Genomic DNA, 27,986 nt, shown 5'->3' with positions numbered 1-27,986 from the left:
GAAGTTTAATCGCCGGCAAACGAAAACCCGCCATTTCCCGGAAACCCTGGACTCGGCCCGTATAATCAAAAGTATACAAAGAAAGTACCCAGGGAGTAAACTCATTTCCCGAACGATTTTTTAAATTATTTTTTCACCACTAAAACGCATGAGACTTGTAGTTTTCAAAAATGATTTCATTGTTGATGAGACGCTGAATAAAAGAAGTTTAATCGCCGGCAAACGAAAACCCGCGATTTCCCCTAAGTCCCGGGCTTGGGCCGTATAGTCGAATGTATATAAAGAAAGTACCCTGTGAGTAAACTCATTTCCAGAACGATTTTTTAAATTATTTTTTCACCACTAAAACGCATAAGACTTGTAGTTTTCAAAAATGTTTTCATTTTTGATGAGACGCTGAATAAAAGAAGTTTAATCGCCGGCAAACGAAAACCCGCGATTTCCCGTAAATCCCGGACTGGACCTGTAAAGTCAAAAGTATACAAAGAAAGTACCCAGGGTGTAAACTCATTTCCCGAACGATTTTTTAAATTATCTTTTCACCACTAAAACGCATGAGACTTGTAGTTTTCAAAAATGTTTTATTTTTGATGAGACGCTGAATAAAAGAAGTTTAATCGCCGGCAAACGAAAACCCGCCATTTCCCGGAAACCCTGGACTCGGCCCGTATAATCAAAGTATACAAAGAAAGTACCCAGGGAGTAAACTCATTTCCCGAACGATTTTTTAAATTATTTTTTCACCACTAAAACGCATAAGACTTGTAGTTTTCAAAAATGATTTCATTGTTGATGAGACGCTGAATAAAAGAAGTTTAATCGCCGGCAAACGAAAACCCGCGATTTCCCGTAAATCCCGGGCTTGGGCCGTATAGTCGAATGTATATAAAGAAAGTACCCTGTGAGTAAACTCATTTCCCGAACGATTTTTTAAATTATTTTTTCACCACTAAAACGCATAAGACTTGTAGTTTTCAAAAATGATTTCATTGTTGATGAGACGCTGAATAAAAGAAGTTTAATCGCCGGCAAACGAAAACCCGCGATTTCCCGTAAATCCCGGGCTTGGGCCGTATAGTCGAATGTATATAAAGAAAGTACCCTGTGAGTAAACTCATTTCCAGAACGATTTTTTAAATTATTTTTTCACCACTAAAACGCATAAGACTTGTAGTTTTCAAAAATGTTTTCATTTTTGAGGAGACGCTGAATAAAAGAAGTTTAATCGCCGGCAAACGAAAACCCGCGATTTCCCGTAAATCCCGGGCTTGGCCCGGATAGTCAAAAGTATACAAAGAAAGTACCCAGGGAGTAAACTCATTTCCCGAACGATTTTTTAAATTATTTTTTCACCACTAAAACGCATGAGACTTGTAGTCTTCAAACTTGTTTTCATTTTTGATGAGACGCTGAATAAAAGAAGTTTAAACGCCGGCAAACGAAAACCTGCGATTTCCCGTAAATCCCGGACTGGACCTGTAAAGTCAAAAGTATACAAAGAAAGTACCCAGGGTGTAAACTCATTTCCTGAACGATTTTTTAAATTATCTTTTCACCACTAAAACGCATGAGACTTGTAGTTTTCAAAAATGTTTTATTTTTGATGAGACGCTGAATAAAAGAAGTTTAATCGCCGGCAAACGAAAACCCGCCATTTCCCGGAAACCCCGGACTCGGCCCGTATAATCAAAAGTATACAAAGAAAGTACCCAGGGAGTTAACTCATTTCCCGAACGATTTTTTAAATTATTTTTTCACCACTAAAACGCATGAGACTTGTAGTCTTCAAACTTGTTTTCTTTTTTGATGAGACACTGAATAAAAGAAGTTTACACGCCGGCAAACGAAAACCTGCGATTTCCCGTTAATCCCGGACTGGACCTGTAAAGTCAAAAGTATACAAAGAAAGTACCCGGGGAGTAAACTCATTTTCCGAACGATTTTTTAAATTTTTTTTTCACCACTAAAACGCATGAGACTTGTAGTTTTCAAAAATGTTTTCATTTTTGATGAGACGCTTAATGAAAGAGGTTTAATCGCCGGCAAACGAAAACCCGCGATTTCCCGTAAATCCCGGGCTTGGGCCGTATAGTCGAATGTATATAAAGAAAGTACCCTGTGAGTAAACTCATTTCCAGAACGATTTTTTAAATTATTTTTTCACCACTAAAACGCATAAGACTTGTAGTTTTCAAAAATGTTTTCATTTTTGATGAGACGCTGAATAAAAGAAGTTTAATCGCCGGCAAACGAAAACCCGCGATTTCCCGTAAATCCCGGGCTTGGCCCGTATAGTCAAAAGTTTACAAAGAAAGTACCCAGGGAGTAAACTCATTTCCCGAACGATTTTTTAAATTATTTTTTCACCACTAAAACGCATGAGACTTGTAGTCTTCAAACTTGTTTTCATTTTTGATGAGACGCTGAATAAAAGAAGTTTAATCGCCGGCACACGAAAACCTGCGATTTACCGAAAATCCCGGACTCGGCCCGTATAGTCAAAAGTATACAAAGAAAGTACCCAGGGAGTAAACTCATTTCCCGAACGATTTTTTAAATTATTTTTTCACCACTAAAACGCATGAGACTTGTAGTCTTCAAACTTGTTTTCATTTTTGATGAGACGCTGAATAAAAGAACTTTAATCGCCGGCAAACGAAAACCTGCGATTTACCGAAAATCCCGGACTCGGCCCGTATAGTCAAAAGTACACAAAGAAAGTACCCAGGGTGTAAACTCATTTCCCGAACGATTTTTTAAATTATTTTTTCACCACTAAAACGCATGAGACTTGTAGTTTTCAAAAATGTTTTCATTTTTGATGAGACGCTTAATGAAAGAGGTTTAATCGCCGGCAAACGAAAACCCGCGATTTCCCGTAAATCCCGGGCTTGGGCCGTATAGTCGAATGTATATAAAGAAAGTACCCTGTGAGTAAACTCATTTCCAGAACGATTTTTTAAGTTATTTTTGCACCACTAAAACGCATAAGACTTGTAGTTTTCAAAAATATTTTCATTTTTGATGAGATGCTGAATAAAAGAAGTTTAATCGCCGGCAAACGAAAACCCGCGATTTCCCGTAAATCCCGGACTGGACCTGTAAAGTTAAAAGTATACAAAGAAAGTACCCAGGGTGTAAACTCATTTCCCGAACGATTTTTTAAATTATCTTTTCACCACTAAAACGCATGAGACTTGTAGTTTTCAAAAATGTTTTATTTTTGATGAGACGCTGAATAAAAGAAGTTTAATCGCCGGCAAACGAAAACCCGCCATTTCCCGGAAACCCTGGACTCGGCCCGTATAATCAAAAGTATACAAAGAAAGTAGCCAGGGAGTAAACTCATTTCCCGAACGATTTTTTAAATTATTTTTTCACCACTAAAACGCATGAGACTTGTAGTTTTCAAAAATGATTTCATTGTTGATGAGACGCTGAATAAAAGAAGTTTAATCGCCGGCACACGAAAACCTGCGATTTACCGAAAATCCCGGACTCGGCCCGTATAGTCAAAAGTATACAAAGAAAGTACCCAGGGAGTAAACTCATTTCCCGAACGATTTTTTAAATTATTTTTTCACCACTAAAACGCATGAGACTTGTAGTCTTCAAACTTGTTTTCATTTTTGATGAGACGCTGAATAAAAGAAGTTTAATCGCCGGCACACGAAAACCTGCGATTTACCGAAAATCCCGGACTCGGCCCGTATAGTCAAAAGTATACAAAGAAAGTACCCAGGGAGTAAACTCATTTCCCGAACGATTTTTTAAATTATTTTTTCACCACTAAAACGCATGAGACTTGTAGTCTTCAAACTTGTTTTCATTTTTGATGAGACGCTGAATAAAAGAACTTTAATCGCCGGCAAACGAAAACCTGCGATTTACCGAAAATCCCGGACTCGGCCCGTATAGTCAAAAGTACACAAAGAAAGTACCCAGGGTGTAAACTCATTTCCCGAACGATTTTTTAAATTATTTTTTCACCACTAAAACGCATGAGACTTGTAGTTTTCAAAAATGTTTTCATTTTTGATGAGACGCTTAATGAAAGAGGTTTAATCGCCGGCAAACGAAAACCCGCGATTTCCCGTAAATCCCGGGCTTGGGCCGTATAGTCGAATGTATATAAAGAAAGTACCCTGTGAGTAAACTCATTTCCAGAACGATTTTTTAAGTTATTTTTGCACCACTAAAACGCATAAGACTTGTAGTTTTCAAAAATATTTTCATTTTTGATGAGATGCTGAATAAAAGAAGTTTAATCGCCGGCAAACGAAAACCCGCGATTTCCCGTAAATCCCGGACTGGACCTGTAAAGTCAAAAGTATACAAAGAAAGTACCCAGGGTGTAAACTCATTTCCCGAACGATTTTTTAAATTATCTTTTCACCACTAAAACGCATGAGACTTGTAGTTTTCAAAAATGTTTTATTTTTGATGAGACGCTGAATAAAAGAAGTTTAATCGCCGGCAAACGAAAACCCGCCATTTCCCGGAAACCCTGGACTCGGCCCGTATAATCAAAAGTATACAAAGAAAGTACCCAGGGAGTAAACTCATTTCCCGAACGATTTTTTAAATTATTTTTTCACCACTAAAACGCATGAGACTTATAGTTTTCAAAAATGATTTCATTTTTCATGAGACGCTGAATAAAAGAAGTTTAAACGCCGGCAAACGAAAACCTGCGATTTCCCGTAAATCCCGGACTGGACCTGTAAAGTCAAAAGTATACAAAGAAAGTACCCAGGGTGTAAACTCATTTCCCGAACGATTTTTTAAATTATCTTTTCACCACTAAAACGCATGAGACTTGTAGTTTTCAAAAATGTTTTATTTTTGATGAGACGCTGAATAAAAGAAGTTTAATCGCCGGCAAACGAAAACCCGCCATTTCCCGGAAACCCCGGACTCGGCCCGTATAATCAAAAGTATACAAAGAAAGTACCCAGGGAGTAAACTCATTTCCCGAACGATTTTTTAAATTATTTTTTCACCACTAAAACGCATGAGACTTGTAGTTTTCAAAAATGTTTTCATTTTTGATGAGACGCTGAATAAAAGAAGTTTAATCGCCGGCAAACGAAAACCTGCGATTTACCGAAAATCCCGGACTCGGCCCGTATAGTCAAAAGTATACAAAGAAAGTACCCCGGGTGTAAACTCATTACCCGAACGATTTTTTAAATTATTATTTCACCTCTAAAGCCCATGAGACTTGTAGTTTTTAAAAATGTTTTCATTTTTGATGAGACTCTGAATAAAAGAAGTTTAATCGTCGGCAAACTAAAACCCGCGACTTTCCGTAAATCCCGGACTCGGCCCGTATAGTCAAAAGTATACAAAGAAAGTACCCAGGGAGTTAACTCATTTCCCGAACGATTTTTTAAATTATTTTTTCACCACTAAAACGCATGAGACTTGTAGTCTTCAAACTTGTTTTCTTTTTTGATGAGACGCTGAATAAAAGAAGTTTACACGCCGGCAAACGAAAACCTGCCATTTCCCGTAAATCCCGGACTGGACCTGTAAAGTCAAAAGTATACAAAGAAAGTACCCGGGGAGTAAACTCATTTTCCGAACGATTTTTTAAATTTTTTTTTCACCATTAAAACGCATTAGACTTGTAGTTTTCAAAAGTGTTTTCATTTTTGATGAGACGCTTAATGAAAGAGGTTTAATCGCCGGCAAACGAAAACCCGCGATTTCCCGTAAATCCCGGGCTTGGGCCGTATAGTCGAATGTATATAAAGAAAGTACCCTGTGAGTAAACTCATTTCCAGAACGATTTTTTAAATTATTTTTTGACCACTAAAACGCATAAGACTTGTAGTTTTCAAAAATGTTTTCATTTTTGATGAGACGCTGAATAAAAGAAGTTTAATCGCCGGCAAACGAAAACCCGCGATTTCCCGTAAATCCCGGGCTTGGCCCGTATAGTCAAAAGTATACAAAGAAAGTACCCAGGGAGTAAACTCATTTCCCGAACGATTTTTTAAATTATTTTTTCACCACTAAAACGCATGACACTTGTAGTCTTCAAACTTGTTTTCATTTTTGATGAGACGCTGAATAAAAGAAGTTTAAACGCCGGCAAACGAAAACCTGCGATTTCCCGTAAATCCCGGACTGGACCTGTAAAGTCAAAAGTATACAAAGAAAGTACCCAGGGTGTAAACTCATTTCCCGAACGATTTTTTTAATTATCTTTTCACCACTGAAACGCATGAGACTTGTAGTTTTCAAAAATGTTTTATTTTTGATGAGACGCTGAATAAAAGAAGTTTAATCGCCGGCAAACGAAAACCCGCCATTTCCCGGAAACCCCGGACTCGGCCCGTATAATCAAAAGTATACAAAGAAAGTACCCAGGGAGTAAACTCGTTTCCCGAACGACTTTTTAAATTATTTTTTCACCACTAAAACGCATGAGACTTGTAGTTTTCAAAAATGTTTTCATTTTTGATGAGACGCTGAATAAAAGAAGTTTAATCGCCGGCAAACGAAAACCTGCGATTTACCGAAAATCCCGGACTCGGCCCGTATAGTAAAAAGTATACAAAGAAAGTACCCCGGGTGTAAACTCATTACCCGAACGATTTTTAAAATTATTATTTCACCTCTAAAGCCCATAAGACTTGTAGTTTTTAAAAATGTTTTCATTTTTGATGAGACGCTGAATAAAAGAAGTTTAATCGTCGGCAAACTAAAACCCGCGACTTTCCGTAAATCCCGGACTCGGCCCGTATAGTCAAAAGTATACAAAGAAAGTACCCAGGGAGTAAACTCATTTCCCAAACGATTTTTTAAATTATTTTTTCACCACTAAAACGCATGAGACTTGTAGTTTTCAAAAATGTTTTCATTTTTGATGGGACGCTGAATAAAAGAAGTTTAATCGCCGGCAAAGAAAAACCCGCGATTTCCCGTAAATCCCGGACTCGGCCCGTATAGTCAAAAGTACATAAAGAAAGTACCCAGGGTGTAAACTCATTTCCCGAACGATTTTTTAAATTATTATTTCACCACTAAAGCCCATGAGACTTGTAGTTTTTAAAAATGTTTTCATTTTTGATGAGACGCTGAATAAAAGAAGTTTAATCGCCGGCAAACGAAAACCCGCGACTTCCCGTAAATCCCGGACTCGGCCCGTATAGTCAAAAGTATACAAAGAGAGTACCCAGGGAGTAAACTCATTTTCCGAACGATTTTTTAAATTATTTTTTCACCACTAAAACCCATGAGACTTGTAGTTTTCAAAAATGTTTTCATTTTTGATGGGACGCTGAATAAAAGAAGTTTAATCGCCGGCAAACGAAAACCCGCGATTTCCCGTAAATCTCGGACTCGGCCTGTATAGTCAAAAGTTTACAAAGAAAGTACCCGGGGATTAAACTCATTTTCCGAACGATTTTTTAAATTTTTTTTTCACCACTAAAACGCATGAGACTTGTAGTTTTCAAAAATGTTCTCATATTTGATGAGACGCTTAATGAAAGAGGTTTAATCGCCGGCAAACGAAAACCCGCGATTTCCCGTAAATCCCGGGCTTGGGCCGTATAGTCGAATGTATATAAAGAAAGTACCCTGTGAGTAAACTCATTTCCAGAACGATTTTTTAAATTATGTTTTCACCACTAAAACGCATAAGACCTGTAGTTTTCAAAAATGTTTTCATTTTTGATGAGACGCTGAATAAAAGAAGTTTAATCGCCGGCAAACGAAAACCTGCGATTTACCGAAAATCCCGGACTCGGCCCGTATAGTCAAAAGTATACAAAGAAAGTACCCAGGGAGTAAACTCATTTCCCGAACGATTTTTTAAATTATTTTTTCACCACTAAAACGCATGAGACTTGTAGTCTTCAAACTTGTTTTCATTTTTGATGAGACGCTGAATAAAAGAACTTTAATCGCCGGCAAACGAAAACCTGTGATTTACCGAAAATCCCGGACTCGGCCCGTATAGTCAAAAGTATACAAAGAAAGTACCCAGGGTGTAAACTCATTTCCCGAACGATTTTTTAAATTATTATTTCACCACTAAAGCCCATGAGACTTGTAGTTTTTAAAAATGTTTTCATTTTTGATGAGACGCTGAATAAAAGAAGTTTAATCGCCGGCAAACGAAAACCCGCGACTTCCCGTAAATCCCGGACTCGGTTCGTATAGTCAAAAGTATACAAAGAAAGTACCCAGGGAGTAAACTCATTTTCCGAACAATTTTTGCGAAGCAATTGAGCTTTGCGAGCGAAGCGAGCGAAGCGAAATTTTGGAGCACGTTTGCTACACGCGAGGTATACCAAGAGAATTATTGAGATTCTCAAAATTTCGATAGAAAAAAAATCATATAAAATCAGCGTAAAGAAATAGGACTGATATTTTTGCACATAAAGCTAGGGTATTTTTTTTTCTAATAAAACAAATAAGTTTGGACCGAGGGGTTAAAGTATAAGTTTAGTAAAAAATGCAATAAGTACGGCTCGTACCCCCCCACCCCCGGATTTTGACCCCCCCCCGTCTTTTGGTCCGGATTATACGTCCGCCGAACTTGAACACACAAAGAGGAATATGCCGTGAACAAGAAACGGTAGTCGGCATTTTAGACACGTATATTTTACAGACCCAAAATATGCCTTATTTCTTTGTATTATAGCTAATTATTGTATAAATAATTAATTAATTACTTTGAAATTTTGCTTCTAATACTATTATAGTTGTATTTTAATGAAACATAATAGTATTAAAACGGTTTTCTTCTTTTGAAAAAATTTATTGCTAGTCCTGTTTCTAATCGACTTTACTTGTGTATTTTAAGCTTTTTTGTTGCTGTGCTTTTTCTGGAGATTTTAGTTGGATTGGAAAGCTCCTGTGTAAGGTACCCATTCCTAAAGAAAAATTGAAGTAATTTGTACAATTAAAACGCGCCGAGCTGTGTTTTATTTTATTGTTTCTAAGAGGATGTAAGAATACAATATTATCAATTTTAATTGGTTTTATCCAAATCAAGGTAAGGCTTAATCACACAAAAGGTAGCTAGCTAGAGCTCAGTTTTGTATAAAAGAATTGAAAGTAATTTGTAGAATACATATGGAGAAGCTGTATTACTACCTAACTGATAGCCAGATATAGGAAAACCTGTAGCTAGGGCGCAGACAAAACAAATAGCTCTGGGCGCTAGAGTGAGCTGACCAACCGTTTTTTATCATTTTTTATTTATTATATAAGTAACCTGTTTCAGTAATTAAAAAAATATCCACTTTTGCTATCAAACCAACAGCAATGTAATTGTCAATAGGAATTAGTTTTCCGTACACCCTCCCTGAGAACAAGGTTTAAAACGACATTAAAACATTAAAACTGTCATTAAACAGAACTTCAAGGATGCCCAAGCCGCACCACGTCCTCTAAACGGCGTTGGCATCTTCGAAACTGCTTGTAATTTTAGAACAAAGGTGCTGATAAGCTGCATACGCCGTATAACGTGCAGGCGTTTTTGGGCAAGTTTAGCGTTTTGCAAAAAAATTGAAGTATTCACCTGAAAAAACCTGCATAGACCATAAAGTAAACTATGTGGTAGTAAAGTTCTTAAAAGAACTGTTTTTGATGGTTTTTGATAAAATTTACTTGTAAATAACTTTTAATTTTTAATAACTTCTTTCTCTTAAAGCAACTATCGTCCACAAGGTATGTTACAAGAAATTGAATTTTGAAAATGCTCCAGGCAAGTTCGGGAAAGTGCGGGCGGTTTTGGAAGACAATCACTAATTTAATTGGAAAAGTTGCCCGAACTCGCCCTTATATATGTGGCTGTTTGCAGCTTATTGACACCCTCTTATTTTAGAATATTCTCAGGAATAATAGACCAAGAGAAATTACATCACAGTTTTTTGTCCACCGCCCACGTGTGTTTAAGAACAACCCACATAACAAAGTTCATTATTTTTTAAATTATTTGTGTAAAAATTACTATTTCATTCACGATAAACCATTTGTCAGTCATTTTATTCGCCCAACAAAGAATCCTATCCAAGGTGCTTTTCTATTATTGCTGAATTTAATAATTGACATGGTTCAGCATAGTTTTTAAAAGGGTCTGATTGCAAAATATGATTGCCAAAGTTCAGCACTTGTAATATTTGTGTATTTGTGTACTCAGCTTCTAAAACACACACAAGAGACATTATAATTTCCTCTGGGTGATTACATTAATGTTGGTTGAAAAAAAACCGAATGATGAGAAGCATATGTTTTTAAATGGGTCTAGGACAATAAACTTATTTAATTTCCCTTGGCCTTGCATCAATCAAATTTTAAAAAAATAAACACTTCTAAAATTATTTTGTCAGATTTGGAAACTGTTGGTATGGTTGGAACTTTGCGTATAAAATTAGTAAAGTTGCCAAATTGTTTAGTTTTTTTCTTTTATACTTTTCCGAATTAGCCTTAATTATTTATAAGATGAAAAACAGTGCTTTCAATTCCATTGACTTGGCCATCCCTTAAAGGCACTGGAAGCTTCACTATATGAAAATGTTTTCTTTTTCTTTTAGATTGTGTACAATGGGAGTGAGTGATGTAATCTTCTAATGCGTGTGGTGAAAAGAAGGCGAATCCGTTATTGTTTTTCTGCCCAAATTTGAAGCTATTTAATAAATCTTGATAAAGTTAAAAAACTGTTTTGATTTGTTTGTTTTTGTTTTAATTGTTTCCCGTGAGTTTTCGAAATTCGTTCCAGCAGATTCTGTGGCTTCTACTGCCGGTATTTTTACGTGAAAAAAATACTGTTTTGTTGTGAGGTCATTTACGAAATCGTTAACGTTAGGACCAACTTCTGCGGGTAGTACAACTCGATGTATCACATATCTTTCGGAATACTGCTAAAAGTGTAATTTTGTATTGCGCTCTTTACTTTTACCATTCTGTGGGAAAAGGCAGTACAAAATTTTAACACGCGTTATTCGTTTTTGTTAGTTTCGCGTAATCTAATTTTCTCGCACATTTTGAAAAGAATATCCCACGCACATCAAATACTCGCGCAGTCTATTCGCAAAAAAACTGTTTTTGAGCAACGAATTGTTCCGCAGAGCGTTTATTTTCCTACCTCGTCCCCAGGGTTCTTCTATGTGATATTCAATTTTGATGTATTTCGGAAGATGTTAGCGCCAATTAAACAAGAAGCGCTAGGGACAAAGTATTGGATAGTTTAATTTTGCTTGCAACTTGCGAAATGCTTCGCAACCTTTTTTTTAATTTCTAGTTTAAATTATTTTTTCACCACTAAAACGCATGAGACTTGTAGTTTTCAAAAATGTTTTCATTTTTGATGAGACGCTTAATGAAAGAGGTTTAATCGCCGGCAAACGAAAACCAGCGATTTCCCCCAAGTCCCGGGCTTGGCCCGTATAGTAAAAAGTATACAAAGAAAATACCCAGGGAGTAAACTCATTTTCCGAACGATTTTTTAAATTTTTTTTTCACCACTAAAACGCATGAGACTTGTAGTTTTTAAAAGTGTTTTCATTTTTGATGAGACGTTTAATGAAAGAGGTTTAATCGCCGGCAAACGAAAACCCGCGATTTCCCGTAAATCCCGGGCTTGGGCCGTATAGTCGAATGTATATAAAGAAAGTACCCTGTGAGTAAACTCATTTCCAGAACGATTTTTTAAATTATTTTTTCACCACTAAAACGCATAAGACTTGTAGTTTTCAAAAATGTTTTCATTTTTGATGAGACGCTGAATAAAAGAAGTTTAATCGCCGGCAAACGAAAACCCGCGATTTCCCGTAAATCCCGGACTGGACCTGTAAAGGCAAAAGTATACAAAGAAAGTACCCAGGGTGTAAACTCATTTCCCGAACGATTTTTTAAATTATCTTTTCACTACTAAAACGCATGAGACTTGTAGTTTTCAAAAATGTTTTATTTTTGATGAGACGCTGAATAAAAGAAGTTTAATCGCCGGCAAACGAAAACCCGCCATTTCCCGGAAACCCTGGACTCGGCCCGTATAATCAAAAGTATACAAAGAAAGTACCCAGGGAGTAAACTCATTTTCCGAACGATTTTTTAAATTATTTTTTCACCACTAAAACGCATGAGACTTGTAGTTTTCAAAAATGTTTTCATTGTTGATGAGACGCTGAATAAAAGAAGTTTAATCGCCGGCAAACGAAAACCCGCGATTTCCCGTAAATCCCGGGCTTGGGCCGTATAGTCGAATGTATATAAAGAAAGTACCCTGTGAGTAAACTCATTTCCAGAACGATTTTTTAAATTATTTTTTCACCACTAAAATGCATAAGACTTGTAGTTTTCAAAAATGTTTTCATTTTTGATGAGACGCTGAATAAAAGAAGTTTAATCGCCGGCAAACGAAAACCCGCGATTTCCCGTAAATCCCGGGCTTGGCCCGGATAGTCAAAAGTATACAAAGAAAGTACCCAGGGAGTAAACTCATTTCCCGAACGATTTTTTAAATTATTTTTTCACCACTAAAACGCATGAGACTTGTAGTCTTCAAACTTGTTTTCATTTTTGATGAGACGCTGAATAAAAGAAGTTTAAACTCCGGCAAACGAAAACCTGCGATTTCCCGTAAATCCCGGACTGGACCTGTAAAGTCAAAAGTATACAAAGAAAGTACCCAGGGTGTAAACTCATTTCCCGAACGATTTTTTAAATTATTTTTTCACCACTAAAACGCATGAGACTTGTAGTTTTTAAAAATGTTTTCATTTTTGATGAGACGCTGAATAAAAGAAGTTTAACCGCCGGAAACGAAAACCTGCGATTTACCGAAAATCCCAGACTCGGCCCGTATAGTCAAAAGTATACAAAGAAAGTACCCCGGGTGTAAACTCATTACCCGAACGATTTTTTAAATTATTATTTCACCTCTAAAACGCATGAGACTTGTAGTTTTCAAAAATGTTTTCATTGTTGATGAGACGCTGAATAAAAGAAGTTTAATCGCCGGCAAACGAAAACCCGCGATTTCCCGTAAATCCCGGGCTTGGGCCGTATAGTCGAATGTGTATATAGAGAGTACCCTGTGAGTAAACTCATTTCCCGAACGATTTTTTAAATTATTTTTTCACCACTAAAGCGCATGAGACTTGTAGTTTTCAAAAATGTTTTCATTTTTGATGAGACGCTGAATAAAAGAAGTTTAATCGTCGGCAAACTAAAACCCGCGACTTTCCGTAAATCCCGGACTCGGCCCGTATAGTCAAAAGTATACAAAGAAAGTACCCAGGGAGTTAACTCATTTCCCGAACGATATTTTAAAATATTTTTTCACCACTAAAACGCATGAGACTTGTAGTTTTCAAAAATGTTTTCATTGTTGATGAGACGCTGAATAAAAGAAGTTTAATCGCCGGCAAACGAAAACCCGCGATTTCCCGTAAATCCCGGGCTTGGGCCGTATAGTCGAATGTATATAAAGAGAGTACCCTGTGAGTAAACTCCTTTCCAGAACGATTATTTAAATTATTCTTTCACCACTAAAACGCATAAGACTTGTAGTTTTCAAAAATGTTTTCATTTTTGATGAGACGCTGAATAAAAGAAGTTTAATCGCCGGCAAACGAAAACCCGCGATTTCCCGTAAATCCCGGGCTTGGCCCGGATAGTCAAAAGTATACAAAGAAAGTACCCAGGGAGTAAACTCATTTCCCGAACGATTTTTTAAATTATTTTTTCACCACTAAAACGCATGAGACTTGTAGTCTTCAAACTTGTTTTCATTTTTGATGAGACGCTGAATAAAAGAAGTTCAAACGCCGGCAAACGAAAACCTGCGATTTCCCGTAAATCCCGGACTGGACCTGTAAAGTCAAAAGAATACAAAGAAAGTACCCAGGGTGTAAACTCATTTCCCGAACGATTTTTTAAATTATCTTTTCACCACTAAAACGCATGAGACTTGTAGTTTTCAAAAATGTTTTATTTTTGATGAGACGCTGAATAAAAGAAGTTTAATCGCCGGCAAACGAAAACCCGCCATTTCCCGAAAACCCCGGACTCGGCCCGTATAATCAAAAGTATACAAAGAAAGTACCCAGGGAGTAAACTCATTTCCCGAACGATTTTTTAAATTATTTTTTCACCACTAAAACGCATGAGACTTGTAGTTTTCAAAAATGTTTTCATTTTTGATGAGACGCTGAATAAAAGAAGTTTAATCGCCGGCAAACGAAAACCTGCGATTTACCGAAAATCCCGGACTCGGCCCGTATAGTCAAAAGTATACAAAGAAAGTACCCCGGGTGTAAACTCATTACCCGAACGATTTTTTAAATTATTATTTCACCTCTAAAGCCCATGAGACTTGTAGTTTTTAAAAATGTTTTCATTTTTGATGAGACGCTGAATAAAAAAAGTTTAATCGTCGGCAAACTAAAACCCGCGACTTTCCGTAAATCCCGGACTCGGCCCGTATAGTCAAAAGTATACAAAGAAAGTACCCAGAGAGTTAACTCATTTCCCGAACGATTTTTTAAAATATTTTTTCACCACTAAAACGCATGAGACTTGTAGTTTTCAAAAATGTTTTCATTTTTGATGGAACCCTGAATAAGAGAAGTTTAATCGCCGGCAAACGAAAACCCGCGATTTCCCGTAAATCCCGGACTCGGCCTGTATAGTCAAAAGTTTACAAAGAAAGTACCCGGGGAGTAAACTCATTTTCCGAACGATTTTTTAAATTTTTTTTTCACCACTAAAACGCATGAGACTTGTAGTTTTCAAAAGTGTTTTCATTTTTGATGAGACGTTTAATGAAAGAGGTTTAATCGCCGGCAAACGAAAACCCGCGATTTCCCGTAAATCCCGGGCTTGGGCCGTATAGTCGAATGTATATAAAGAAAGTACCCTGTGAGTAAACTCATTTCCAGAACAATTTTTTAAATTATTTTTTCACCACTAAAACGCATAAGACTTGTAGTTTTCAAAAATGTTTTCATTTTTGATGAGACGCTGAATAAAAGAAGTTTAATCGCCGGCAAACGAAAACCCGCGATTCCCCGTAAATCCCGGGCTTGGCCCGTATAGTCAAAAGTATACAAAGAAAGTACCCAGGGAGTAAACTCATTTCCCGAACGATTTTTTAAAATATTTTTTCACCACTAAAACGCATGAGACTTGTAGTCTTCAAACTTGTTTTCATTTTTGATGAGACGCTGAATAAAAGAAGTTTAAACGCCGGCAAACGAAAACCTGCGATTTCCCGTAAATCCCGGACTGGACCTGTAAAGTCAAAAGTATACAAAGAAAGTACCCAGGGTGTAAACTCATTTCCCGAACGATTTTTTAAATTATTATTTCACCACTAAAACGCATGAGACTTGTAGTTTTTAAAAATGTTTTCATTTTTGATGAGACGCTGAATAAAAGAAGTTTAATCGTCGGCAATCTAAAACCCGCGACTTTCCGTAAATCCCGGACTCGGCCCGTATAGTCAAAAGTATACAAAGAAAGTACCCAGGGAGTAAACTCATTTCCCGAACGATTTTTTAAAATATTTTTTCACCACTAAAACGCATGAGACTTGTAGTTTTCAAAAATGTTTTCATTTTTGATGGGACGCTGAATAAAAGAAGTTTAATCGTCGGCAATCTAAAACCCGCGACTTTCCGTAAATCCCGGACTCGGCCCGTATAGTCAAAAGTATACAAAGAAAGTACCCAGGGAGTAAACTCATTTCCCGAACGATTTTTTAAAATATTTTTTCACCACTAAAACGCATGAGACTTGTAGTTTTCAAAAATGTTTTCATTTTTGATGGGACGCTGAATAAAAGAAGTTTAATCGCCGGCAAACGAAAACCCGCGATTTCCCGTAAATCCCGGACTCGGCCTGTATAGTCAAAAGTTTACAAAGAAAGTACCCGGGGAGTAAATTCTTTTTCCGAACGATTTTTTAAATTTTTTTTTCACCACTAAAACGCATGAGACTTGTAGTTTTTAAAAGTGTTTTCATTTTTGATGAGACGCTTAATGAAAGAGGTTTAATCGCCGGCAAACGAAAACCCGCGATTCCCCGTAAATCCCGGGCTTGGCCCGTATAGTCAAAAGTATACAAAGAAAGTACCCAGGGAGTAAACTCATTTCCCGAACGATTTTTTAAAATATTTTTTCACCACTAAAACGCATGAGACTTGTAGTCTTCAAACTTGTTTTCATTTTTGATGAGACGCTGAATAAAAGAAGTTTAAACGCCGGCAAACGAAAACCTGCGATTTCCCGTAAATCCCGGACTGGACCTGTAAAGTCAAAAGTATACAAAGAAAGTACCCAGGGTGTAAACTCATTTCCCGAACGATTTTTTAAATTATTATTTCACCACTAAAACGCATGAGACTTGTAGTTTTTAAAAATGTTTTCATTTTTGATGAGACGCTGAATAAAAGAAGTTTAATCGTCGGCAATCTAAAACCCGCGACTTTCCGTAAATCCCGGACTCGGCCCGTATAGTCAAAAGTATACAAAGAAAGTACCCAGGGAGTAAACTCATTTCCCAAACGATTTTTTAAAATATTTTTTCACCACTAAAACGCATGAGACTTGTAGTTTTCAAAAATGTTTTCATTTTTGATGGGACGCTGAATAAAAGAAGTTTAATCGTCGGCAATCTAAAACCCGCGACTTTCCGTAAATCCCGGACTCGGCCCGTATAGTCAAAAGTATACAAAGAAAGTACCCAGGGAGTAAACTCATTTCCCGAACGATTTTTTAAAATATTTTTTCACCACTAAAACGCATGAGACTTGTAGTTTTCAAAAATGTTTTCATTTTTAATGGGACGCTGAATAAAAGAAGTTTAATCGCCGGCAAACGAAAACCCGCGATTTCCCGTAAATCCCGGACTCGGCCTGTATAGTCAAAAGTTTACAAAGAAAGTACCCGGGGAGTAAATTCTTTTTCCGAACGATTTTTTAAATTTTTTTTTCACCACTAAAACGCATGAGACTTGTAGTTTTTAAAAGTGTTTTCATTTTTGATGAGACGCTTAATGAAAGAGGTTTAATCGCCGGCAAACGAAAACCCGCGATTTCCCGTAAATCCCGGGCTTGGGCCGTATAGTCGAATGTATATAAAGAAGGTACCCTGTGAGTAAACTCATTTCCAGAACGATTTTTTAAATTATTTTTTCACCACTAAAACGCATAAGACTTGTAGTTTTCAAAAATGTTTTCATTTTTGATGAGACGCTGAATAAAAGAAGTTTAATCGCCGGCAAACGAAAACCCGCGATTTCCCGTAAATCCGGGGCTTGGCCCGTATAGTCAAAAGTATACAAAGAAAGTACCCAGGGAGTAAACTCATTTCCCGAACGATTTTTTAAATTATTTTTTCACCACTAAAACGCATGAGACTTGTAGTCTTCAAACTTGTTTTCATTTTTGATGAGACGCTGAATAAAAGAAGTTTACACGCCGGCAAACGAAAACCTGCGATTTCCTGTAAATCCCGGACTGGACCTGTAAAGTCAAAAGTATACAAAGAAAGTACCCGGGGAGTAAACTCATTTTCCGAACGATTTTTTAAATTTTTTTTTCACCATTAAAACGCATGAGACTTGTAGTTTTCAAAAGTGTTTTCATTTTTGATGAGACGCTTAATGAAAGAGGTTTAATCGCCGGCAAACAAAAACCCGCGATTTCCCGTAAATCCCGGGCTTGGGCCGTATAGTCGAATGTATATAAAGAAAGTACCCTGTGAGTAAACTCATTTCCAGAACGATTTTTTAAATTATTTTTTCACCACTAAAACGCATAAGACTTGTAGTTTTCAAAAATGTTTTCATTTTTGATGAGACGCTGAATAAAAGAAGTTTGATCGCCGGCAAACGAAAACCCGCGATTTCCCGTAAATCCCGGGCTTGGCCCGTATAGTCAAAAGTATACAAAGAAAGTACCCAGGGAGTAAACTCATTTCCCGAACGATTTTTAAAATTATTTTTTCACCACTAAAACGCATGAGACTTGTAGTCTTCAAACTTGTTTTCATTTTTGATGAGACGCTGAATAAAAGAAGTTTAAACGCCGGCAAACGAAAACCTGCGATTTCCCGTAAATCCCGGACTGGACCTGTAAAGTCAAAAGTATACAAAGAAAGTACCCAGGGTGTAAACCCATTTCCCGAACGATTTTTTTAATTATCTTTTCACCACTAAAACGCATGAGACTTGTAGTTTTCAAAAATGTTTTATTTTTGATGAGACGCTGAATAAAAGAAGTTTAATCGCCGGCAAACGAAAACCCGCCATTTCCCGGAAACCCCGGACTCGGCCCGTATAATCAAAAGTATACAAAGAAAGTACCCAGGGAGTAAACTCATTTCCCGAACGACTTTTTAAATTATTTTTTCACCACTAAAACGCATGAGACTTGTAGTTTTCAAAAATGTTTTCATTTTTGATGAGACGCTGAATAAAAGAAGTTTAATCGCCGGCAAACGAAAACCTGCGATTTACCGAAAATCCCGGACTCGGCCCGTATAGTAAAAAGTATACAAAGAAAGTACTCCGGGTGTAAACTCATTACCCGAACGATTTTTAAAATTATTATTTCACCTCTAAAGCCCATAAGACTTGTAGTTTTTAAAAATGTTTTCATTTTTGATGAGACGCTGAATAAAAGAAGTTTAATCGCCGGCAAACTAAAACCCGCGACTTTCCGTAAATCCCGGACTCGGCCCGTATAGTCAAAAGTATACAAAGAAAGTACCCAGGGAGTAAACTCATTTCCCGAACGATTTTTTAAATTATTTTTTCACCACTAAAACGCATGAGACTTGTAGTTTTCAAAAATGTTTTCATTTTTGATGGGACGCTGAATAAAAGAAGTTTAATCGCCGGCAAAGAAAAACCCGCGATTTCCTGTAAATCCCGGACTCGGCCCGTATAGTCAAAAGTACATAAAGAAAGTAGCCAGGGTGTAAACTCATTTCCCGAACGATTTTTTAAATTATTATTTCACCACTAAAGCCCATGAGACTTGTAGTTTTTAAAAATGTTTTCATTTTTGATGAGACGCTGAATAAAAGAAGTTTAATCGCCGGCAAACGAAAACCCGCGACTTCCCGTAAATCCCGGACTCGGCCCGTATAGTCAAAAGTATACAAAGAGAGTACCCAGGGAGTAAACTCATTTTCCGAACGATTTTTTAAATTATTTTTTCACCACTAAAACGCATGAGACTTGTAGTTTTCAAAAATGTTTTCATTTTTGATGGGACGCTGAATAAAAGAAGTTTAATCGCCGGCAAACGAAAACCCGCGATTTCCCGTAAATCCCGGACTCGGCCTGTATAGTGAAAAGTTTACAAAGAAAGTACCCGGGGATTAAACTCATTTTCCGAACGATTTTTTAAATTTTTTTTTCACCACTAAAACGCATGAGACTTGTAGTTTTCAAAAATGTTCTCATATTTGATGAGACGCTTAATGAAAGAGGTTTAATCGCCGGCAAACGAAAACCCGCGATTTCCCGTAAATCCCGGGCTTGGGCCGTATAGTCGAATGTATATAAAGAGAGTACCTTGTGAGTAAACTCCTTTCCAGAACGATTATTTAAATTATTCTTTCACCACTAAAACGCATAAGACTTGTAGTTTTCAAAAATGTTTTCATTTTTGATGAGACGCTGAATAAAAGAAGTTTAATCGCCGGCAAACGAAAACCCGCGATTTCCCGTAAATCCCGGGCTTGGCCCGGATAGTCAAAAGTATACAAAGAAAGTACCCAGGGAGTAAACTCATTTCCCGAACGATTTTTTAAATTATTTTTTCACCACTAAAACGCATGAGACTTGTAGTCTTCAAACTTGTTTTCATTTTTGATGAGACGCTGAATAAAAGAAGTTCAAACGCCGGCAAACGAAAACCTGCGATTTCCCGTAAATCCCGGACTGGACCTGTAAAGTCAAAAGAATACAAAGAAAGTACCCAGGGAGTAAACTCATTTCCCGAACGATTTTTTAAATTATCTTTTCACCACTAAAACGCATGAGACTTGTAGTTTTCAAAAATGTTTTATTTTTGATGAGACGCTGAATAAAAGAAGTTTAATCGCCGGCAAACGAAAACCCGCCATTTCCCGAAAACCCCGGACTCGGCCCGTATAATCAAAAGTATACAAAGAAAGTACCCAGGGAGTAAACTCATTTCCCGAACGATTTTTTAAATTATTTTTTCACCAATAAAACGCATGAGACTTGTAGTTTTCAAAAATGTTTTCATTTTTGATGAGACGCTGAATAAAAGAAGTTTAATCGCCGGCAAACGAAAACCTGCGATTTACCGAAAATCCCGGACTCGGCCCGTATAGTCAAAAGTATACAAAGAAAGTACCCCGGGTGTAAACTCATTACCCGAACGATTTTTTAAATTATTATTTCACCTCTAAAGCCCATGAGACTTGTAGTTTTTAAAAATGTTTTCATTTTTGATGAGACGCTGAATAAAAGAAGTTTAATCGTCGGCAAACTAAAACCCGCGACTTTCCGTAAATCCCGGACTCGGCCCGTATAGTCAAAAGTATACAAAGAAAGTACCCAGAGAGTTAACTCATTTCCCGAACGATTTTTTAAAATATTTTTTCACCACTAAAACGCATGAGACTTGTAGTTTTCAAAAATGTTTTCATTTTTGATGGGACGCTGAATAAAAGAAGTTTAATCGCCGGCAAACGAAAACCCGCGATTTCCCGTAAATCCCGGGCTTGGGCCGTATAGTCGAATGTATATAAAGAAAGTACCCTGTGAGTAAACTCATTTCCAGAACAATTTTTTAAATTATTTTTTCACCACTAAAACGCATAAGACTTGTAGTTTTCAAAAATGTTTTCATTTTTGATGAGACGCTGAATAAAAGAAGTTTAATCGCCGGCAAACGAAAACCCGCGATTCCCCGTAAATCCCGGGCTTGGCCCGTATAGTCAAAAGTATACAAAGAAAGTACCCAGGGAGTAAACTCATTTCCCGAACGATTTTTTAAAATATTTTTTCACCACTAAAACGCATGAGACTTGTAGTCTTCAAACTTGTTTTCATTTTTGATGAGACGCTGAATAAAAGAAGTTTAAACGCCGGCAAACGAAAAACTGCGATTTCCCGTAAATCCCGGACTGGACCTGTAAAGTCAAAAGTATACAAAGAAAGTACCCAGGGTGTAAACTCATTTCCCGAACGATTTTTTAAATTATTATTTCACCACTAAAACGCATGAGACTTGTAGTTTTTAAAAATGTTTTCATTTTTGATGAGACGCTGAATAAAAGAAGTTTAATCGTCGGCAATCTAAAACCCGCGACTTTCCGTAAATCCCGGACTCGGCCCGTATAGTCAAAAGTATACAAAGAAAGTACCCAGGGAGTAAACTCATTTCCCGAACGATTTTTTAAAATATTTTTTCACCACTAAAACGCATGAGACTTGTAGTTTTCAAAAATGTTTTCATTTTTGATGGGACGCTGAATAAAAGAAGTTTAATCGTCGGCAATCTAAAACCCGCGACTTTCCGTAAATCCCGGACTCGGCCCGTATAGTCAAAAGTATACAAAGAAAGTACCCAGGGAGTAAACTCATTTCCCGAACGATTTTTTAAAATATTTTTTCACCACTAAAACGCATGAGACTTGTAGTTTTCAAAAATGTTTTCATTTTTGATGGGACGCTGAATAAAAGAAGTTTCATCGCCGGCAAACGAAAACCCGCGATTTCCCGTAAATCCCGGACTCGGCCTGTATAGTCAAAAGTTTACAAAGAAAGTACCCGGGGAGTAAATTCTTTTTCCGAACGATTTTTTAAATTTTTTTTTCACCACTAAAACGCATGAGACTTGTAGTTTTTAAAAGTGTTTTCATTTTTGATGAGACCCTTAATGAAAGAGGTTTAATCGCCGGCAAACGAAAACCCGCGATTTCCCGTAAATCCCGGGCTTGGGCCGTATAGTCGAATGTATATAAAGAAGGTACCCTGTGAGTAAACTCATTTCCAGAACGATTTTTTAAATTATTTTTTCACCACTAAAACGCATAAGACTTGTAGTTTTCAAAAATGTTTTCATTTTTGATGAGACGCTGAATAAAAGAAGTTTAATCGCCGGCAAACGAAAACCCGCGATTTCCCGTAAATCCCGGGCTTGGCCCGTATAGTCAAAAGTATACAAAGAAAGTACCCAGGGAGTAAACTCATTTCCCGAACGATTTTTTAAATTATTTTTTCACCACTAAAACGCATGAGACTTGTAGTCTTCAAACTTGTTTTCATTTTTGATGAGACGCTGAATAAAAGAAGTTTACACGCCGGCAAACGAAAACCTGCGATTTCCCGTAAATCCCGGACTGGACCTGTAAAGTCAAAAGTATACAAAGAAAGTACCCGGGGAGTAAACTCATTTTCCGAACGATTTTTTAAATTTTTTTTTCACCATTAAAACGCATAAGACTTGTAGTTTTCAAAAGTGTTTTCATTTTTGATGAGACGCTTAATGAAAGAGGTTTAATCGCCGGCAAACGAAAACCCGCGATTTCCCGTAAATCCCGGGCTTGGGCCGTATAGTCGAATGTATATAAAGAAAGTACCCTGTGAGTAAACTCATTTCCAGAACGATTTTTTAAATTATTTTTTCACCACTAAAACGCATAAGACTTGTAGTTTTCAAAAATTTTTTCATTTTTGATGAGACGCTGAATAAAAGAAGTTTGATCGCCGGCAAACGAAAACCCGCGATTTCCCGTAAATCCCGGGCTTGGCCCGTATAGTCAAAAGTATACAAAGAAAGTACCCAGGGAGTAAACTCATTTCCCGAACGATTTTTAAAATTATTTTTTCACCACTAAAACGCATGAGACTTGTAGTCTTCAAACTTGTTTTCATTTTTGATGAGACGCTGAATAAAAGAAGTTTAAACGCCGGCAAACGAAAACCTGCGATTTCCCGTAAATCCCGGACTGGACCTGTAAAGTCAAAAGTATACAAAGAAAGTACCCAGGGTGTAAACTCATTTCCCGAACGATTTTTTTAATTATCTTTTCACCACTAAAACGCATGAGACTTGTAGTTTTCAAAAATGTTTTATTTTTGATGAGACGCTGAATAAAAGAAGTTTAATCGCCGGCAAACGAAAACCCGCCATTTCCCGGAAACCCCGGACTCGGCCCGTATAATCAAAAGTATACAAAGAAAGTACCCAGGGAGTAAACTCATTTCCCGAACGACTTTTTAAATTATTTTTTCACCACTAAAACGCATGAGACTTGTAGTTTTCAAAAATGTTTTCATTTTTGATGAGACGCTGAATAAAAGAAGTTTAATCGCCGGCAAACGAAAACCTGCGATTTACCGAAAATCCCGGACTCGGCCCGTATAGTAAAAAGTATACAAAGAAAGTACTCCGGGTGTAAACTCATTACCCGAACGATTTTTAAAATTATTATTTCACCTCTAAAGCCCATAAGACTTGTAGTTTTTAAAAATGTTTTCATTTTTGATGAGACGCTGAATAAAAGAAGTTTAATCGTCACCAAACTAAAACCCGCGACTTTCCGTAAATCCCGGACTCGGCCCGTATAGTCAAAAGTATACAAAGAAAGTACCCAGGGAGTAAACTGATTTCCCGAACGATTTTTTAAATTATTTTTTCACCACTAAAACGCATGAGACTTGTAGTTTTCAAAAATGTTTTCATTTTTGATGGGACGCTGAATAAAAGAAGTTTAATCGCCGGCAAAGAAAAACCCGCGATTTCCCGTAAATCCCGGACTCGGCCCGTATAGTCAAAAGTACATAAAGAAAGTACCCAGGGTGTAAACTCATTTCCCGAACGATTTTTTAAATTATTATTTCACCACTAAAGCCCATGAGACTTGTAGTTTTTAAAAATGTTTTCATTTTTGATGAGACGCTGAATAAAAGAAGTTTAATCGCCGGCAAACGAAAACCCGCGACTTCCCGTAAATCCCGGTCTCGGCCCGTATAGTCAAAAGTATACAAAGAGAGTACCCAGGGAGTAAACTCATTTTCCGAACGATTTTTTAAATTATTTTTTCACCACTAAAACGCATGAGACTTGTAGTTTTCAAAAATGTTTTCATTTTTGATGGGACGCTGAATAAAAGAAGTTTAATCGCCGGCAAACGAAAACCCGCGATTTCCCGTAAATCCCGGACTCGGCCTGTATAGTCAAAAGTTTACAAAGAAAGTACCCGGGGATTAAACTCATTTTCCGAACGATTTTTTAAATTTTTTTTTCACCACTAAAACGCATGAGACTTGTAGTTTTCAAAAATGTTCTCATATTTGATGAGACGCTTAATGAAAGAGGTTTAATCGCCGGCAAACGAAAACCCGCGATTTCCCGTAAATCCCGGGCTTGGGCCGTATAGTCGAATGTATATAAAGAAAGTACCCTGTGAGTAAACTCATTTCCAGAACGATTTTTTAAATTATTTTTTCACCACTAAAACGCATAAGACTTGTAGTTTTCAAAAATGTTTTCATTTTTGATGAGACGCTGAATAAAAGAAGTTTAATCGCCGGCAAACGAAAACCCGCGATTTCCCGTAAATCCCGGCTTGGCCCGTATAGTCAAAAGTATACAAAGAAAGTACCCAGGGAGTAAACTCATTTCCTGAACGATTTTTTAAATTATTTTTTCACCACTAAAACGCATGAGACTTGTAGTCTTCAAACTTGTTTTTATTTTTGATGAGACGCTGAATAAAAGAAGTTTAATCGCCGGCAAACGAAAACCTGCGATTTACCGAAAATCCCGGACTCGGCCCGTATAGTCAAAAGTATACAAAGAAAGTACCCAGGGAGTAAACTCATTTCCCGAACGATTTTTTAAATTATTTTTTCACCACTAAAACGCATGAGACTTGTAGTCTTCAAACTTGTTTTCATTTTTGATGAGACGCTGAATAAAAGAACTTTAATCGCCGGCAAACGAAAACCTGTGATTTACCGAAAATCCCGGACTTGGCCCGTATAGTCAAAAGTATACAAAGAAAGTATCCAGGGTGTAAACTCATTTCCCGAACGATTTTTTAAATTATTATTTCACCACTAAAGCCCATGAGACTTGTAGTTTTTAAAAATGTTTTCATTTTTGATGAGACGCTGAATAAAAGAAGTTTAATCGCCGGCAAACGAAAACCCGCGACTTCCCGTAAATCCCGGACTCGGCCCGTATAGTCAAAAGTATACAAAGAAAGTACCCAGGGAGTAAACTCATTTTCCGAACGATTTTTGCGAAGCAATTGAGCGAAGCGAAATTGTGGAGCACGTTTGCTACACGCGAGGTATACCAAGAGAATTATTGAGATTCTCAAAATTTCGATAGAAAAAAAATCATATAAAATCAGCGTAAAGAAATAGGACTGATATTTTTGCACATAAAGCTAGGGTATTTTTTTTTCTAATAAAACAAATAAGTTTGGACCGAGGGGTTAAAGTATAAGTTTAGTAAAAAATGCAATAAGTACGGCTCGTACCCCCCCACCCCCGGATTTTGACCCCCCCCCGTCTTTTGGTCCGGATTATACGTCCGCCGAACTTGAACACACAAAGAGGAATATGCCGTGAACAAGAAACGGTAGTCGGCATTTTAGACACGTATATTTTACAGACCCAAAATATGCCTTATTTCTTTGTATTATAGCTAATTATTGTATAAATAATTAATTAATTACTTTGAAATTTTGCTTCTAATACTATTATAGTTGTATTTTAATGAAACATAATAGTATTAAAACGGTTTTCTTCTTTTGAAAAAATTTATTGCTAGTCCTGTTTCTAATCGACTTTACTTGTGTATTTTAAGCTTTTTTGTTGCTGTGCTTTTTCTGGAGATTTTAGTTGGATTGGAAAGCTCCTGTGTAAGGTACCCATTCCTAAAGAAAAATTGAAGTAATTTGTACAATTAAAACGCGCCGAGCTGTGTTTTATTTTATTGTTTCTAAGAGGATGTAAGAATACAATATTATCAATTTTAATTGGTTTTATCCAAATCAAGGTAAGGCTTAATCACACAAAAGGTAGCTAGCTAGAGCTCAGTTTTGTATAAAAGAATTGAAAGTAATTTGTAGAATACATATGGAGAAGCTGTATTACTACCTAACTGATAGCCAGATATAGGAAAACCTGTAGCTAGGGCGCAGACAAAACAAATAGCTCTGGGCGCTAGAGTGAGCTGACCAACCGTTTTTTATCATTTTTTATTTATTATATAAGTAACCTGTTTCAGTAATTAAAAAAATATCCACTTTTGCTATCAAACCAACAGCAATGTAATTGTCAATAGGAATTAGTTTTCCGTACACCCTCCCTGAGAACAAGGTTTAAAACGACATTAAAACATTAAAACTGTCATTAAACAGAACTTCAAGGATGCCCAAGCCGCACCACGTCCTCTAAACGGCGTTGGCATCTTCGAAACTGCTTGTAATTTTAGAACAAAGGTGCTGATAAGCTGCATACGCCGTATAACGTGCAGGCGTTTTTGGGCAAGTTTAGCGTTTTGCAAAAAAATTGAAGTATTCACCTGAAAAAACCTGCATAGACCATAAAGTAAACTATGTGGTAGTAAAGTTCTTAAAAGAACTGTTTTTGATGGTTTTTGATAAAATTTACTTGTAAATAACTTTTAATTTTTATTAACTTCTTTCTCTTAAAGCATCTTTTTCCAACTATCGTCCACAAGGTATGTTACAAGAAATTGAATTTTGAAAATGCTCCAGGCAAGTTCGGGAAAGTGCGGGCGGTTTTGGAAGACAATCACTAATTTAATTGGAAAAGTTGCCCGAACTCGCCCTTATATATGTGGCTGTTTGCAGTTTATTGACACCCTCTTATTTTAGAATATTCTCAGGAATAATAGACCAAGAGAAATTACATCACAGTTTTTTGTCCACCGCCCACGTGTGTTTAAGAACAACCCACATAACAAAGTTCATTATTTTTTAAATTATTTGTGTAAAAATTACTATTTCATTCACGATAAACCATTTGTCAGTCATTTTATTCGCCCAACAAAGAATCCTATCCAAGGTGCTTTTCTATTAGTGCTGAATTTAATAATTGACATGGTTCAGCATAGTTTTTAAAAGGGTCTGATTGCAAAATATGATTGCCAAAGTTCAGCACCTGTAATATTTGTGTATTTGTGTACTCAGCTTCTAAAACACACACAAGAGACATTATAATTTCCTCTGGGTGATTACATTAATGTTGGTTGAAAAAAAACCGAATGATGAGAAGCATATGTTTTTAAATGGGTCTAGGACAATAAACTTATTTAATTTTCCTTGGCCTTGCATCAATCAAATTTTAAAAAAATAAACACTTCTAAAATTATTTTTTCAGATTTGGAAACTGTTGGTATGGTTGGAACTTTGCGTATAAAATTAGTAAAGTTGCTAAATTGTTTAGTTTTTTTCTTTTATACTTTTCCGAAATAGCCTTAATTATTTATAAGATGAAAAACAGTGCTTTCAATTCCATTGACTTGGCCATCCCTTAAAGGCACTGGAAGCTTCACTATATGAAAATGTTTTCTTTTTCTTTTAGATTGTGTACAATGGGAGTGAGTGATGTAATCTTCTAATGCGTGTGGTGAAAAGAAGGCGAATCCGTTATTGTTTTTCTGCCCAAATTTGAAGCTATTTAATAAATCTTGATAAAGTTAAAAAACTGTTTTGATTTGTTTGTTTTTGTTTTAATTGTTTCCCGTGAGTTTTCGAAATTCGTTCCAGCAGATTCTGTGGCTTCTACTGCCGGTATTTTTACGTGAAAAAAATACTGTTTTGTTGTGAGGTCATTTACGAAATCGTTAACGTTAGGACCAACTTCTGCGGGTAGTACAACTCGATGTATCACATATCTTTCGGAATACTGCTAAAAGTGTAATTTTGTATTGCGCTCTTTACTTTTACCATTCTGTGGGAAAGGGCGGTACAAAATTTTAACAC

The 27,986-nt window shown here is 36.8% G+C and overlaps 2 long non-coding RNA genes across 2 annotated transcripts; both read left to right on the top strand.

The window, feature by feature from the left end:
- Nucleotides 1–8,233: 8,233 nt before the first annotated feature.
- Nucleotides 8,234–10,691, top strand: LOC130647960 (uncharacterized). The gene is made up of 2 exons (XR_008982913.1): nt 8,234–9,016; nt 10,560–10,691. It is a non-coding gene; the product is annotated as an uncharacterized LOC130647960 (long non-coding RNA).
- Nucleotides 10,692–25,295: 14,604 nt separating this feature from the next.
- Nucleotides 25,296–27,717, top strand: LOC130647959 (uncharacterized). The gene is made up of 2 exons (XR_008982912.1): nt 25,296–26,032; nt 27,586–27,717. It is a non-coding gene; the product is annotated as an uncharacterized LOC130647959 (long non-coding RNA).
- The last annotated feature ends 269 nt before the right edge of the window (nt 27,718–27,986 follow it).

Source organism: Hydractinia symbiolongicarpus, chromosome 6 (genome assembly GCF_029227915.1).
Source record: "Hydractinia symbiolongicarpus strain clone_291-10 chromosome 6, HSymV2.1, whole genome shotgun sequence".
In the NCBI taxonomy this organism is placed as follows: Eukaryota; Metazoa; Cnidaria; class Hydrozoa; order Anthoathecata; family Hydractiniidae; genus Hydractinia; species Hydractinia symbiolongicarpus.
The sequence above is the reverse complement of the archived record's forward strand: the minus strand, read 5'-3'. Positions and strand labels throughout refer to the sequence as shown.